This window comes from Spermophilus citellus, assembly GCF_964194105.1.
Source record: "Spermophilus citellus genome assembly, chromosome: 6".
In the NCBI taxonomy this organism is placed as follows: domain Eukaryota; kingdom Metazoa; phylum Chordata; class Mammalia; order Rodentia; family Sciuridae; genus Spermophilus; species Spermophilus citellus.
This window is the reverse complement of record NC_138187.1, coordinates 72,227,702-72,241,119: the sequence shown is the minus strand read 5'-3', so window position 1 is coordinate 72,241,119 and position 13,418 is coordinate 72,227,702. Positions and strand designations below refer to the sequence as shown.

At 43.4% G+C, this 13,418-nt stretch overlaps 2 pseudogenes across 2 annotated transcripts; one reads left to right on the top strand and one right to left on the bottom strand.

Annotated features, from left to right (window-relative positions):
- Nucleotides 1-491: 491 nt before the first annotated feature.
- Nucleotides 492-1,193, bottom strand: LOC308652510 (phospholipid phosphatase 2-like; annotated as a pseudogene). Its single transcript has one exon. The product of its transcript is annotated as a phospholipid phosphatase 2-like (transcript).
- Nucleotides 1,194-11,446: 10,253 nt separating this feature from the next.
- LOC308651254 (TRAF3-interacting protein 1-like) lies at nucleotides 11,447-13,147 on the top strand (annotated as a pseudogene). Its single transcript has one exon. The product of its transcript is annotated as a TRAF3-interacting protein 1-like (transcript).
- Nucleotides 13,148-13,418: the final 271 nt, after the last annotated feature.

The following is a 13,418-nucleotide window of genomic DNA, read 5'->3' as shown; positions in this document are numbered from 1 at the left end:
TTGAGGATTTTTGCATCTAAATTCATTAGGGATATTGGTCTGAAGTTTTCTTTCTTTGAAGTGTCTTTATCTGGTTTTGGAATCAGGGTGATGTTGGCCTCATAGAATAAATTTGGAAGAGCTCAGATACTTTGGGCATGAGATAACTCCATGTGCAGGCCAGAGAGAAGCAGGGGGCCATCCTGGCATGGCCCTCAAAAAACGTTTGCTTTACTAGAAACCCACATGCACATCTACCATGCAGCGTAGGGTGCCTGGCTCCTGGGAAAGAACCAGGAGGTTCTTGATTCAAGAACCAAGGAGGTCAGCCCACAGGACACCTGGACCACTGCTTGTCACTGCCACTAGCTGGGAACCTGGGCCCTGTCTGAGCCTTCCTGCTGACCAGGGCCCAGAGTATGGCTGGCGCATAGATGACCACCTGGCTGTCCTGGTTCAGAAGACTGGATGGCCACGTGGTTGTGTGCAGCCTTGCCCACATTCAACTTCAATCACAGGCTGGGCTTGCGCTCTGCCACCTCCTCCAGGCAGGGATGAGGGGGTCGGTCTTTGAAGAAGTCTGAGACATACTGAAAAGTGAGGCCAGCTTCCAGTGACCTTGGCAGGAGACAGACAAGGACATGACAGTAGTGGTGCTTGTGGTCCGACCTGTAGGTGTAGCCTACTTACAGGGCGAAGGCCACCAGGAAGAACTTCACAGTGGGCCGCAGCAGCTGCGCCAACTTCCCGCAGAGCTGCGTCTGCAAGAACAGCCAAAAATAGCACCCACTACATCCCAGAGGAGGAGTGTCCACAGTAGGAGGAGAGTCTGGCCTCGATGACATTGGCAGGGCTCCCCCTGCACACCCTCTCCAACTGCACGTAGACTGAACAGTTGACCCAGCTCCAGTCTGGGTTGCAGAGGGTCAGGAAGTTGGGGTGCAGACAACTGATCATGTACTTGGCCAGGTCCGTCAAGGACTGGCTCATGGCTGCCCCAAACAGGAAGGTGCCCAGCACCTTGTAGAGGGAATGGGAATAGAGGCGTCGGTGCACACCAGGTAGGCTTTCCCTGTGGAGACCAGGATAATGGTGGCTATGATGGTGACCCTGGCCATGAGCCCATGGTTCATGGTGTCCTGGTGGTAGAGGCATCAAATGGAGTCATCTCTGCAGTAGAACCCTCGCTTGTATGGGGCGTTCACCAGGGTCAGGATGGCTCAGGATAGACTTGCTCTGCTCCAAGTCACTGCCGGGCCTTCCCTGCAACCCACAGCCCACATCCCAGGGCCACAGGGTCACAGAATGCTTTTAGTGATAGGAAAAACAAAAACAAAACTATAAAAAGAGACATTTAATAAACAATTAGAATATGCATATTGTAAACTTTCTTGAAGTAATAATAACTCAGTAAATGAACATGTATGCCATGCTGGATAGAAAAGTAGTTTGATAAAAAAAATAAATAAATGAAAAATAAAATCCTTTTGTGTTTTAACACATTTCAATGCAAATTAAATTAGAACCTCAGTTTATGGTGTTCTAAATAGAAAATGAGTTATATGTCTGTGAATGGACCATTTGGCTCATCCAGGAGAAACTGATAAGTGATAAAGCAAGCAGCATGAAAATGTGCCACATAATACTATTTCATAATTCAAACACCATTTGTTTTGTCTATATTAATATAAATGTAAATATATATCTTTGTAGGTGAAGGAAAATTTTGTAGGGAAACTGAGGCAATGATTATTTTTATCTGTATACATCTTGGTATGGTTTGACAATAGAATACACTCCAATAGTACCTCTAGAACTGCCTCTTCCTAGATCTGCCTCAGATCATCTGTCTCCCCATAGACTGACTGCTGCTGATCCCTCAAGCATGATGCTCAAGTTAATACTCCAACACCCAAATGTCCTGGTGCCTCTATTATCCACTCTGTGAGTTGGCTTTCCATCACTGTCACCAAAATACCCAGTAAACAACCCAGAGGAGGAAAACCTTGTTTCAGCTCATGGTTTCAGTAGATCAGTCCATTCTAGGCTGACTCTATCACTCTGAGCCTGAGGTAAGGCAGAACATCATGATGGAAGATAGAGGAATGTTTCCTAACTCATGGCCCCTGGGAAAGAGAGGAAGAGAGAGAGAGAGAGGGAGAGAGAGAGAGAGGGAGAGAGAGAGAGAGAGAGAGAGAGAGAGAGAGAGAGAGGGCGCTTCACTGGCCAGGGACAAAATATAAACCCAAAGGTTCACCCACAATGACCTGCTTATATCCTACTCACCTATAATTATCACCCATTAACCCCTTCAAATTATTAACCCACCAAATGGATTAATCCACTGATTAGGTTACAGCTCTCATGATATAATCATTTTGCCTCTGAACAATTCTGCATTGTCTCACACATGAGCTTTTGGGGGGATACCTCCTATCTAAATATCATCTACCATACTAGGTATAAAACTCCTCACACCAAAAGTCAAGGCCTTCTGCAATACGACCATTGATAAAATAAATTAGTGCTGTTTGCATCTAGACCCTGAGAGGAACTGAGAAAGGGAAAAATGACCTTCCTGCCAGTAGATGGCTCGTCCATGATCTCCTCAAGTCAACACAAGCAATGCTAATAGAATGAAAACCTCAGACAGGACTACATGGTGGTCATATAAAAAATAGGCAGAAACTGACTCTGAAGCCACAGAGATCATTGTGCCCATCCTTTTTCTAACATGAGTGACAGTCGCCTCTTTACCAACATGGACTGTGACTCTCCATTAATCTTCCCACCCCTGAGACAAAAGTAGTTAAGATACCCTATCACAAAGCTGCCTCACTTCTTGACCCTGTCCTGACTCACATCTTGGAATCATTGAATAGAAGCCAGAATCCTCTAAGGGGCACTGCTCCATGCTTCTTTCTGAGATGCTTCTGTGTGGCTGTGGAGCTACCAGAAATCTAAGTAAACTAACTCTGACCACAGAATTCTGACCAGAATTCCCTAGCTGGCAAAGGGCTCTCTGCATGAGGCAAAACTCTTGCCAATTGCTTGAAAACAGTATTTTGATTCTGATCCTGTGGGTGTCTGCACAGGTCACCAGAGCTTAATCTCATACGGAGCTCATGCAAGTCAATAAAACTAAGCAAACAGCCCATTAAAAATGGGAAATGCCAAATATAGGCTGTTTATAAAAATGATATACCAAACACTTGAGATGACATTCCATGTCAACAGTATAGTAATCCAAAGGAAACATAAAGTACACGTGTGTGTTTGCCTATCAATTACAAAGAATAAAGAGAATGAGAAAACCTAATGTTGACAGTGTTGGAAATGGAATTGTCATGCTCTGATAATTGCAATGCAAAATTGTCGAAACTCTTCTGCAGAGATAAAACCTACATGGTCCAGTCATTCACAATAGCCATTCATATTAGTCTTGGTAATAATTTTTTTTTGATACAACATCAATAGCACAGGCAACAAAAGCAAGAATAGATAGTGGACAACATTAACCCAAATTGCAGAAGGGGACAAATGTCAGGGCAGAAAAAAACCTCAACACGGGAAAAAATATTTGCAAACTGTCAATTTCCAAAATATATGTAAACCCTAGAGTTTAATAGCAAAAAAGTTAATAATCCACTGAAATCATGGGCTAAGGACTGGAAGAGACATTTCTGCAAAGAGACCTGGTTTTTTATGAGCCTAAGCAGCCCCCAGGATAGGCATGGATGTGAGCAGAGAAATGGTGCCCAGTGACTTTCCCTCAGGGACCTGAGATCTGCCCCAGCCAGTGGGAAGCCTTGATTACAATGATCAATTTCAAGATAAAAATTTTAAAAATTTTCCACAATAACAATACATAATTTATTTGAGTTGGGCATTCTTGGGCTAAAGGTAAGGGTGTACTTTAAATTTTGGCATATTTTCTGAAACTTCTCAGTAGAAGGGTTCCAAATGGGTTTCATGGACCACTAGGCTCCATGTGGACAGGAGGAAAACTTCTGTCCCTCAGAATGCCTGGCAGATTTACTTATAGTGTTTGCACAAAAGACTTGACAAAGACAAAAGCTTAGCTGGTTATAGTTGTGCACACCTGTAATCCCAGCAGCTCAAGAGGCTGAGGCAGGAGGATTGCAAGTGCAAAGCCAGCCTCAGCAAAGGCAAGGTGCTGAGTGACTCAATGAGACTTTGTATCTAAATAAAATTCAAAGTAGGTCTGAGGATGTGGTTTTGTGGTTGAATGCCCCAAATTTTAATCCCCACTACCAAAAAAATAAAAATAACCACCCAGCTGCCAAGGAGTTGCCCTGTTTGCAGGTCTCCATGGAGACAAAAGATGCAAATATGTTCCCTTGCACTTCCTGGGCAGGGCATCTGCTCTGAATCCACACCACAGGACCCAGAGTCTGTGCAGGGATTGGGGGGGCACCTCCCACCAGAACCTCACAGGATTCCCTCTACCCATGGGAGAGCGGGAAGGAAGGGCTGTCTGTTCTCTCCAGGAGTGACAGTCTGGGAGACAAAGCCAAAGATGGGCTGCACAGACAGGACCCATTGAAGACATAGGCCTGTGGTGTCCAATGTTCACAGCACTCACAGTCCTGTGAGTCAAGTGTCAGGAACCCAGGAAAAAGCTGCATGAGTTTCTGGGACATGGAAGTAGCTTCTTGTCTTGGAGTCCTGGTCCCTGGAGCCTAATGTCACCCAGCTCTCTGAAGCTCTTGGACTCTGTCCCATCCCAGCCTTACCCTTTACCCCCTGCTCTCTGGAGTTCTGTTCTCTCCCTCCCTCAGCCTCTTTTTATGTCCCTTTCAGTCTGTCTTCCTCTTACACTTCTCTCTGTCTCTATCTTTCTCTTTAGAAGTGTCCTATTTCTGTCCCTTTGTGGGCCCCACATACCACCACAAACAGGGATCAGTGTGTTGGGAGCTGGAGCAGAAGCTGCTGGGAACTGTTGGAGTTGTGACAAGTTGGCTTTGACCCTAGTCTTGCCCTGTGAGCCCCTTGATTTTTTCCACTGAGCCCCTTTTGCACAGCCAGATTGTCTCCCACCTGGGCTCTGACTCCTGGCTCTTTCCACATGGTGGGAGTAGCCTGCAATTGCAGGAACCTCAAGTGCATGCTTAGGACCCCTGAAGATGGGGAGTGACCTGCTTGACCTTGGACACATCTCTACCTCTCTAATCTCATAACTCCCATCAGAAAACCATATCTATTCTCTATGTCCAGGTCACAAGAGTGAAGGGAAATTAACTTGAAGAACATTCTTTGTACACCAAAGCAGGAACATAAGCCCAGCCACCTCCAGGGCCAGGTCAGGAACATGAATGAGCAGAAGGATGAGCTGGCACACAGGGCAGCAGGGTGTATGGGGACTGTGGCAAACTGGAGAACCCAGGATGCAGGAACCTGCCACTCATCTTCAGCTGATTATCACCATGCATAGGTATATTGACTGAATATGGTCAAACTCCAGAGGTTCTAAAACTGGAACACAGATCTGTCTTTAAATTTGTTCATCTGGACAGTTTCACTTTGTGGACTGGGTTTGGCCTTGTTTCCACCAGCCTTCCTTTTCTGCATGTGAAAAGGTCACAGGCTGAAGAATCACCTTCAGAGCATCCCTTTGGGTTAGTAACCTCTTTTACTTTGAAAAGAGTAACTTTGCATTGTGATACATTTATGCTGTGCAGGACATAATCAGGAGTTGTGCTAGACAGTAAAAGGGTGGCAGGTGACTGAGGGGTACTTTCAGGTAGGGAAGGTGATTGGTCTCCATTGGTAAAGTTACTGAGACAAGCTTGCATGTTGAGCAGAGTTAAGAAGGCTCACTTTCCCTTCTAGGAACTGAAGAGTGGGAGCTTGGCATCCATGTTATGACTGTGAGGATGCAGGCAAGAGATGAAGACCTGATGTGCTGAGAAAGTTGCAGAGAGACCCTGCATCCACAGTGACATCACACTGATGCCACTCCAGCCCTAGGACCTCAGGGCTCCAGGAGTCTTGTTCTTATGGGACAAGAAGATATCTTTTAAATCCTAAAACCATTTGCTGAGTGTTCTAAAACTGCAGCTAAGCACATTCCAATGTTACAGTATCTTCTGTTCAGAGTGAGCTGAAGTCTTGCTCAGGAAGAAATCCACAAAAATGCTTTTGAGCCTCACTTACAGGCTGGTAATTTTCTAGGCCCTTAGAATTTGAGATCAGTTGAACTCAATCCCTGCTTTCACAAAACCGCAAACATGGAGAAAAAAACATGCAAAGTGGTCAGGCCGTGCACAATATCTGCTGTTGCTTATGGCGACTGCACAGGGAGATGTCACACTTGAGGACTTGTTGTATCCTGGGTGATCAACAGTGATGGCACAGCATGTCTTGCTGGATTGGGTGGATCTGTGCGTAACCAATCCCAGCTCCACGTGGGTCTAGACTGAACTTCCAGAGCAACAAGAAAACATTTCAGAAAATTCTAGAAACCTCTGCTTATGGACACTTGAGCGAATCAGGCCAAATCACACTCCTGTGTGTTACATGCCTTGGTCCCTGGGCTGAGAACTTAATGACCTTGATGGTATGTGTGGCAGGAAGGTCACAAACAAATCATTGCCCTCCCTGTAGTCCCCGCACTCTGAATGATCAGGCATGGGTGGCCTCTTCTTGTTGAAAGCTTTTCCCAGGATGATGCAAGTCCCAGTTAAAATCATGCACAGTATGACTTTTGTAAAAACAATCTTTTATGACCAAACATCTTTGTTAAATTTGGGGAAAATATTAAACACCTATGGATACACGTATGAATTTAATTTCTGAAGTAGATAGTGGGTTCTGTTTAGAAAATATTCCAAGGCCTCTGTGAAAGCGATTGTACTTCAATTTATTTATTTTTTTGTTAGAATTTGGTAAGAATATTGAAGAGGGGAGCAGCCTCCTTCACTAAGTTCCAGGTCACAGCAGTGCAGCCTGGATATCCACAAGCACAGCTCTCTAGAACTGCTTCATCTGTATCCCTGAAATTTTAGACCTGGTGATTGACAGGTCCCCATACCCCACCCCTGGCAACCCCCCTTCTACTCTCTGTGTCTATGACTTGGACCATCTTATGGACCTCATGTGAGTGGAGTCCCGCAGTGTTTGTTGTGGAACTGGCCCACTCCTCTTGGCTCCCTATGACTCCCTTGTGTTGTCATGAACTTCAGGCCTTCTTTCTTTCTTTAAGGCTCCATTGTGTGATCAGCCACAATCTGTAAACCTATGCATCTTCTGATGGACATCTAGATGTGCAGGTGGTGGCATGGGCCTGGGGGCAACCTATGCCAGGGCTCCCGCGCTGTTCAGAGAGGTGGATCTGTGCCAGGCCTGAGCTCCATCGGGTGTCAGTGGTGGGATGGTCTGAGCTTACCCTGTTCCTTGCCCCCCACCCACCCCCAGGGCAGCGAGGTGGAACGGGGCAGAATCTGAGCTCTGGTGGGAGTCTGTTGGTGGTGGGACAGACCCAGGACTACCATGGGCCCTGGCTCCCACGCAGGTCCGCAGAGCGGACCTGGGGGCCAGGCTTCAGTTCCGTCGTGTGTCTACTGGTGGGCAAATGTGGTCCTGGGAGGAGCCTGACCTCTGGCGGGAGTCAGCCAGTGGCGGAATGGACCCTGGGTTACCCTGTGTCTGGGCTCCCATGCAGGTCAGTGAGGCAGATCTGTGCGGATCCTGATCTTCTGCAGATGTCTGCCGGTGGATGGAGGCAATCCTGGGCCGAGCCTGAGCTCCTGCAGGCAACAGCTAGTGGTGGGTAGGACCCAGGCGTTTGCTCAGGAGGTGGACAGTTGAGTTGGAGTTTTCTTCGGAAACCAGTTGAAGTGGAACTAATTCGTGGGTCTTTCCATATACAAATTCTACGTGTATCATATTTTGACTTTGATTATTAGTCTGAGTTTTGTTGTTGTTGTTGTACAACCTGTATTTTTCACTACATAGCACAGTTTATTTGACACAGGGTATTATTCATCAAAGGAGTACAAAATTCAGAACCTCACAGAGGCCAAGGCTTCTAATGTCAATTCTGCATCTAACTAACTGAACAAGTCATAACAAAGCCAAGGTGCTTGAGAAGAGGCAGTGAGATAATGAATTTGAATAAATTTAAATACATAAAAGGCAACCAAGATAACAGAAAAGTAGCATGATGCACAATCCATTGTTCACCATCAACAATGCTCTCATTTTGTTTCTATAGCGCTTCCATCTTCCTGCTACTTCATAGTAGCTTCTGGCTGTTACTTATTTGCATTTAGTAGGAATAAACTTTCTGTAATTTCAACATCATATCTTAACTGTAGAGTTTTGACAGATGGTTGCACTGTGCCAGACATGTACCTCCATGTGAGACATTTCCATTTTCCTTAAGGTTGCCCAGGATAGTTGCCCAGCATCCCCTCCCAAATTAGCCTCTGCCTCTTTTGCCAGAGAGATCTTTTCACTCCTGATTCATAGAAGACACAAGTTTTGCATCCTTAGGACAATGGATGTTATTTTTATATATAAGTAGTCTCTTGCTATTCTGATTTTACTTAGCTTTTAAATAGTTAACAATAATTGCTAAAGTTGATCAATTAAAGGAGGTAAAAATCATGTTTTAAGGTCCTTGTTTCATTGATAATAAGTTACCAGATATTCAATTGTTGAAAAATCCCTACATTCTTAGAATGAGTTCTAGTTGACCATAATGTGTTGTTATTTTGAAATGCTACTAGATTTATATGTATTCATTTTATTCAGAGTTATTGAATATGTATTCATATGAAAAATTAAATTATTTTTATTCATTGGTAATTACATTTGCATTTCATACCATTTTCATGCCCTATAAAATGTCATTTTTCTTTGGTCTTTTTTCATCAATTAAAAAATTTCTCATCTTTGATTTTGCTTTCTATTTTATTTTTAGCTTGGTTAGAGGTTTAATTACCTTGTCAGAGAATCAAATTTTGTGTTTATTCATTCTTTCTAGTGCTTTACTTCTAGATCATTAGTTCTCCTTTTAGATTCATTAACTTCACTTTTTTACTTTATCTAGTCTTCTTTTTATTGAAGTATTAAAATGAGTAATTAGCTCTATAATTTTAGTCATTCCTTCTTAATAAAGGTATGGGATGGTATAATCCTGTGTGTGTGTGTGTGTGTGTGTGTGTGTGTGTGTGTGGTGGTGATCAAATGCAAAACCTTGCATATGGTAGGCAAGTGCCCTACCAAAAAGCTCCGTACGTAGTTCTTCTTTCTTTTCATTTTGAGACCAGGTATCACTAAGTTGCTGAGGCTGGCCTCCATCTTGTCATCTTCCTGCCTCAACCTCCCAAGTAGCTGGGATTACAGGTGTGCAACACCATGCCTGGCTATAATCTTGCCTTTGACTGCAAATTATCTTTGTCTCATTGAGTTTGGTGTTGGGAGTTCCTCTTTACTTGCTTACTAGGTAGTATGTAATTTTAGTTGCAATCACTAATTTTAGTTCCTGTGCTTGAGCAACTGTACTGAGCTACCTTGTTGGAAATGTCCCTGCAGGAGGACAGACTTTCAGGAGCACATGCTGTTGATTCTACTCACACACAGTGTATGACTGAGCCATGCTATGGAGTCTAGAAAATGGAGAGTGCTTCGAAGATGGGGCAGGCGGGAGCTCAGGGCATGGAGCAGGCCTTTAAACTTCCCTGATATTTTTCTTCCTGATTGGGTGTTGGTTAGATGTATGTTTCCTCTATAACATTCATTGGACTGTACACTTCAGATTTATGCACTAACCTCTCCTAATGTTACCATTTCATAGAAAGTTTATAACATAGAACGTATTAGAAGAGCTAACAAAAATATTCGGTTTTGAACTTCGAGGCTTCGGGAACTGCTGTGAAGCCTGTGATGCTGCAGGAGTGGGAGGCAAGGTGTAATCTTCCCTTTGACACTTGTTCACAGTTTGCTGAGGCCAGAGATCATTTGTTGAATATAAATATGTGGAAAGTCCCTGCTATTTGTTTTGTTTGGTTCAATATTTATTGAAACATTTTGTAAAACAATAACTGAATATATTGAAAGCTAGTTTGTACAGGGAGCTGTATGTGTGATTTAATCTGAACACAATGGCATTGGGATGTCTTTACCTGCCTTTTGATTCTGTTTGATTTTACTCTCAGTGATTTCAGAGCACATGATGTTAACACTGGCTTGGGTAGGGGACACAGAGAATGAAGGTATCACTTTTGCTTTCTTACAGGCTATTCTGCACCACAAAGTCCACATGAATGATGGCTTAAACTTGTCTAGATCTCAGCACAATTAATCATGCATAGCCCAAGTCATCTGGAGCAATGTTTTACTCTTCAGTAGTTTTATAAGGTACTTTTGCTTTTGTTGTCCTGGTAGTTTGATATTTCATTTTCTTTTTCTTTCTGGGTTTTCAAGTACACAATTCCAAAATGTATATACATTGAGGGAGGTCAGTAGAACACAATACAAAATGCTGCTTAGATAATTGTATGTTTCATTTTAAATGAAGGATAAAGAAATGTGCTTTTAGAAGTTGTGCATGTAATTTGTAATCAAGAGCTACAGGTTGGGATTACTCTTCAACTTATTTTTGTGCTAGACTGACTTACTTCCCTTTTACAGAGAGAAATAATGAAGACTTAGATTCTTGATAAGGTTTGAACTACGTTAAAAAAGTGGTCCTTGTATTAACTGATTTTTCTACCTAATGATTGAAACAGTTGCATATCCACACACTAAATCAATCATGTGGCCAAAGTGTTTTCTGATACCATTATATCAGTACAGTATGTCATCTGTACAGGATGGATATCATCTGTCACTTGAAATTTGCAAATTTCATGAGAGGAAAATATTTTTGAAATATGAAAATTTTATGTATACAGATAATTCAATATGATAAAGATGCTTAAAAATTATACATTTTCACAAATTTGCGCATATATCCTTTTTTAAAATTTGCTTTTGGAAATTTATGTTTATTGATGATATTTCTTTATGTTTTGTTGTTGTATTCTACTTTTTAATGTTTCTCCAAGGCTATTATGAGCTTTTATGTTAATTTCTTGTCATCACATATAAATTGCAAATACTTCCTACAGTGTATTAGTTTGGGAAAGAATTTTAAAGGCTCAGTGGTAGCACGTTTGCCTAGTAGCATCCATGAGGCACTGGGTTGGATTCTAAGTACCACATACAAATAAATAAAATAAAGGCCCATCAATAACCAAAAATTATTTATTAAAAAAAAAAGAATTCTACACTAAAGAAATATCTGACTTAGGGGGCAGGGCTTCGGGTGGGGAGGGTGCTACCCGGGTCAGTTGCTAAGACTGCTCAGCTCTTTTGTGGCTGTAGGATGGGACCCTGGATCATCACCTTTGCTGGACTAGTCTGGCCGAGGCCATGAGCGGGCAGCCTCGAGGTGGTGATGCAGCAGAAGTTGCCGGCCAAGGTGATCTGCAGACTTCCAGTGTTGGAGAAGCTGCAGAACAAGCTCGGGTTCCGCTACCTGCAGGGCATGGTCTCGGAGGTTATTAGGACCACCGGGTTCTTGAAGGGCCTCTACACAGATGTCAAGATGAAGTCAGACAATGTCAAGGATAAAGATGCAAAAATTGGCTTCCTACAGAAGGCCATAGATGTGATCATGACTGGGCACCAGCCTGAAAAAACAACTCAGCTGCGTCAGATAAGTGCAAAGTGCAGCATCAACAAGCTCTCCAGAGAGGACGCAGTGGAGAGAGGCCGGACATGAGAGGAAGGGCTACCCGAACCTCGAAGTCTCACCAGTTGAACAGTAAGAATGTGAGGGAAGAAGATTCCAGGGCTCACAAAGATAGAGAGGATACAGGAAATTCTGAAGTAAAAGAAATTCAAGCAGAGATGGAAAACAGAAAGAAGAGTTGAAAGAAGAAAGCAAGTCAAGAGGAAAAGGAAGGGAGAAGGAAAATGATGGAGAACGACATAAAGGTGCTGAGAGGGACAAGTACAAGGAAGGGGAGAAGGAGAAAAAGCAGAAATAGGGCCAAGCAGGAGCAAGAGAGGGACAGACAGACGCAACAAGGACCTGGACCTAGATGCAGACCTGGAAGAGAGGGAGAGGAGGAGCTGAGAGACTGGGAGCAGAGGAGAGTGAGAAATGGGGAGCACTCCAGAAACCCAAACAGGGAGAACAGGGAACCGAAAAAGCTGGAGAGAAAGTCAGCAAGCTCTGAAAAGTTATCAGATGGATCCTTTAAAGACTCCAAGGCGGAAACAGAGGCTGAGATTTCTATGACAGTGTCCATGTCATTGACATAAAAACTATCAAAACAACAATCCAAATATTCAGTGGAGAGTGTCCATCAGTGATGCAGAAGGAGAGGCTGGATCTACTGGCCAAGATAAATCTGAGTTATTCAAGAATCCAGAAGCCCTCAGGGAGCTGTCCTCCAGTGTCACAGTACCTTGGGCCAGTAGTGCAAGACTGGTAACTCCCCCGTCAAATAGTAGGAGAGAGCATGGAGACCTTAATGAGAGATAGAGCAGGGAGTGGTAAAATCGTTTCAAATGTGATTATAGATTCACATAATTCAGACAACGAAGATGATGATCACATTGTGGTGGAGGCTGCCCCTCAGATCTCTGAAACGTCAGAAATTGAAACGTTCCAGCAATGGAGCTAGAGGACAGTGAGAAGCATGGTGGACTTGTGAAAAAAAAAATTGGAAACCAAGAAAGATTATGAGGAAGTGCAGCAGTCACCCAAACCTGGAGAGAGGAGAAATCCTTTTTCTTTGAGTTGGCATGGAAGAAGGAGAAGTATATTGTTTCCAAGGAGGTAAAGAAGCTCGAGTGTTCATTCAGACCTTGTACAAGAGCATGCTTCCTGTTAGGAAGATCATGGACTACATCCATGAAGATGTAGATGCCATGCAGAATGAGCAGAAGCTGTGGCACAGGGAGAACAAACAGCATGTAGAGCCCTGCAGAAGGAGCGGAGTATCACGGAATATGTCATGGAGTCCATGACAGTCCAGCTGGCTGAACTGGAGCAGATGATTAAGGACCAGCAAAACAAATCTGTGCTGTGAAGGCCAACATCCTAAAAAACAAAGAAAAAAATCCAGAAGATGATGTAGAGTATTAAGTTTATATTGCCAACGTGAATGCTGAGGGTCTCAGTGATTAAAAAGTCAACTTTGGTGTGAAAATGGAAGGAAAAATAGGAAATCCTTACCCCTCCTCCATGTTCCAGGTGACTGAGAAGACAGACTATTTGCAGAATTATCATAAGCTAAGCTTCTGAGCTCTAAAATGTCAGCACATTGAGTGTATCAAAAGGCCCTGTAATACCCCTCCTTCTGGTTGGATCCTTTGTTGGTTATACATACTCTTCAGAGCACATTCTTTTAATATTT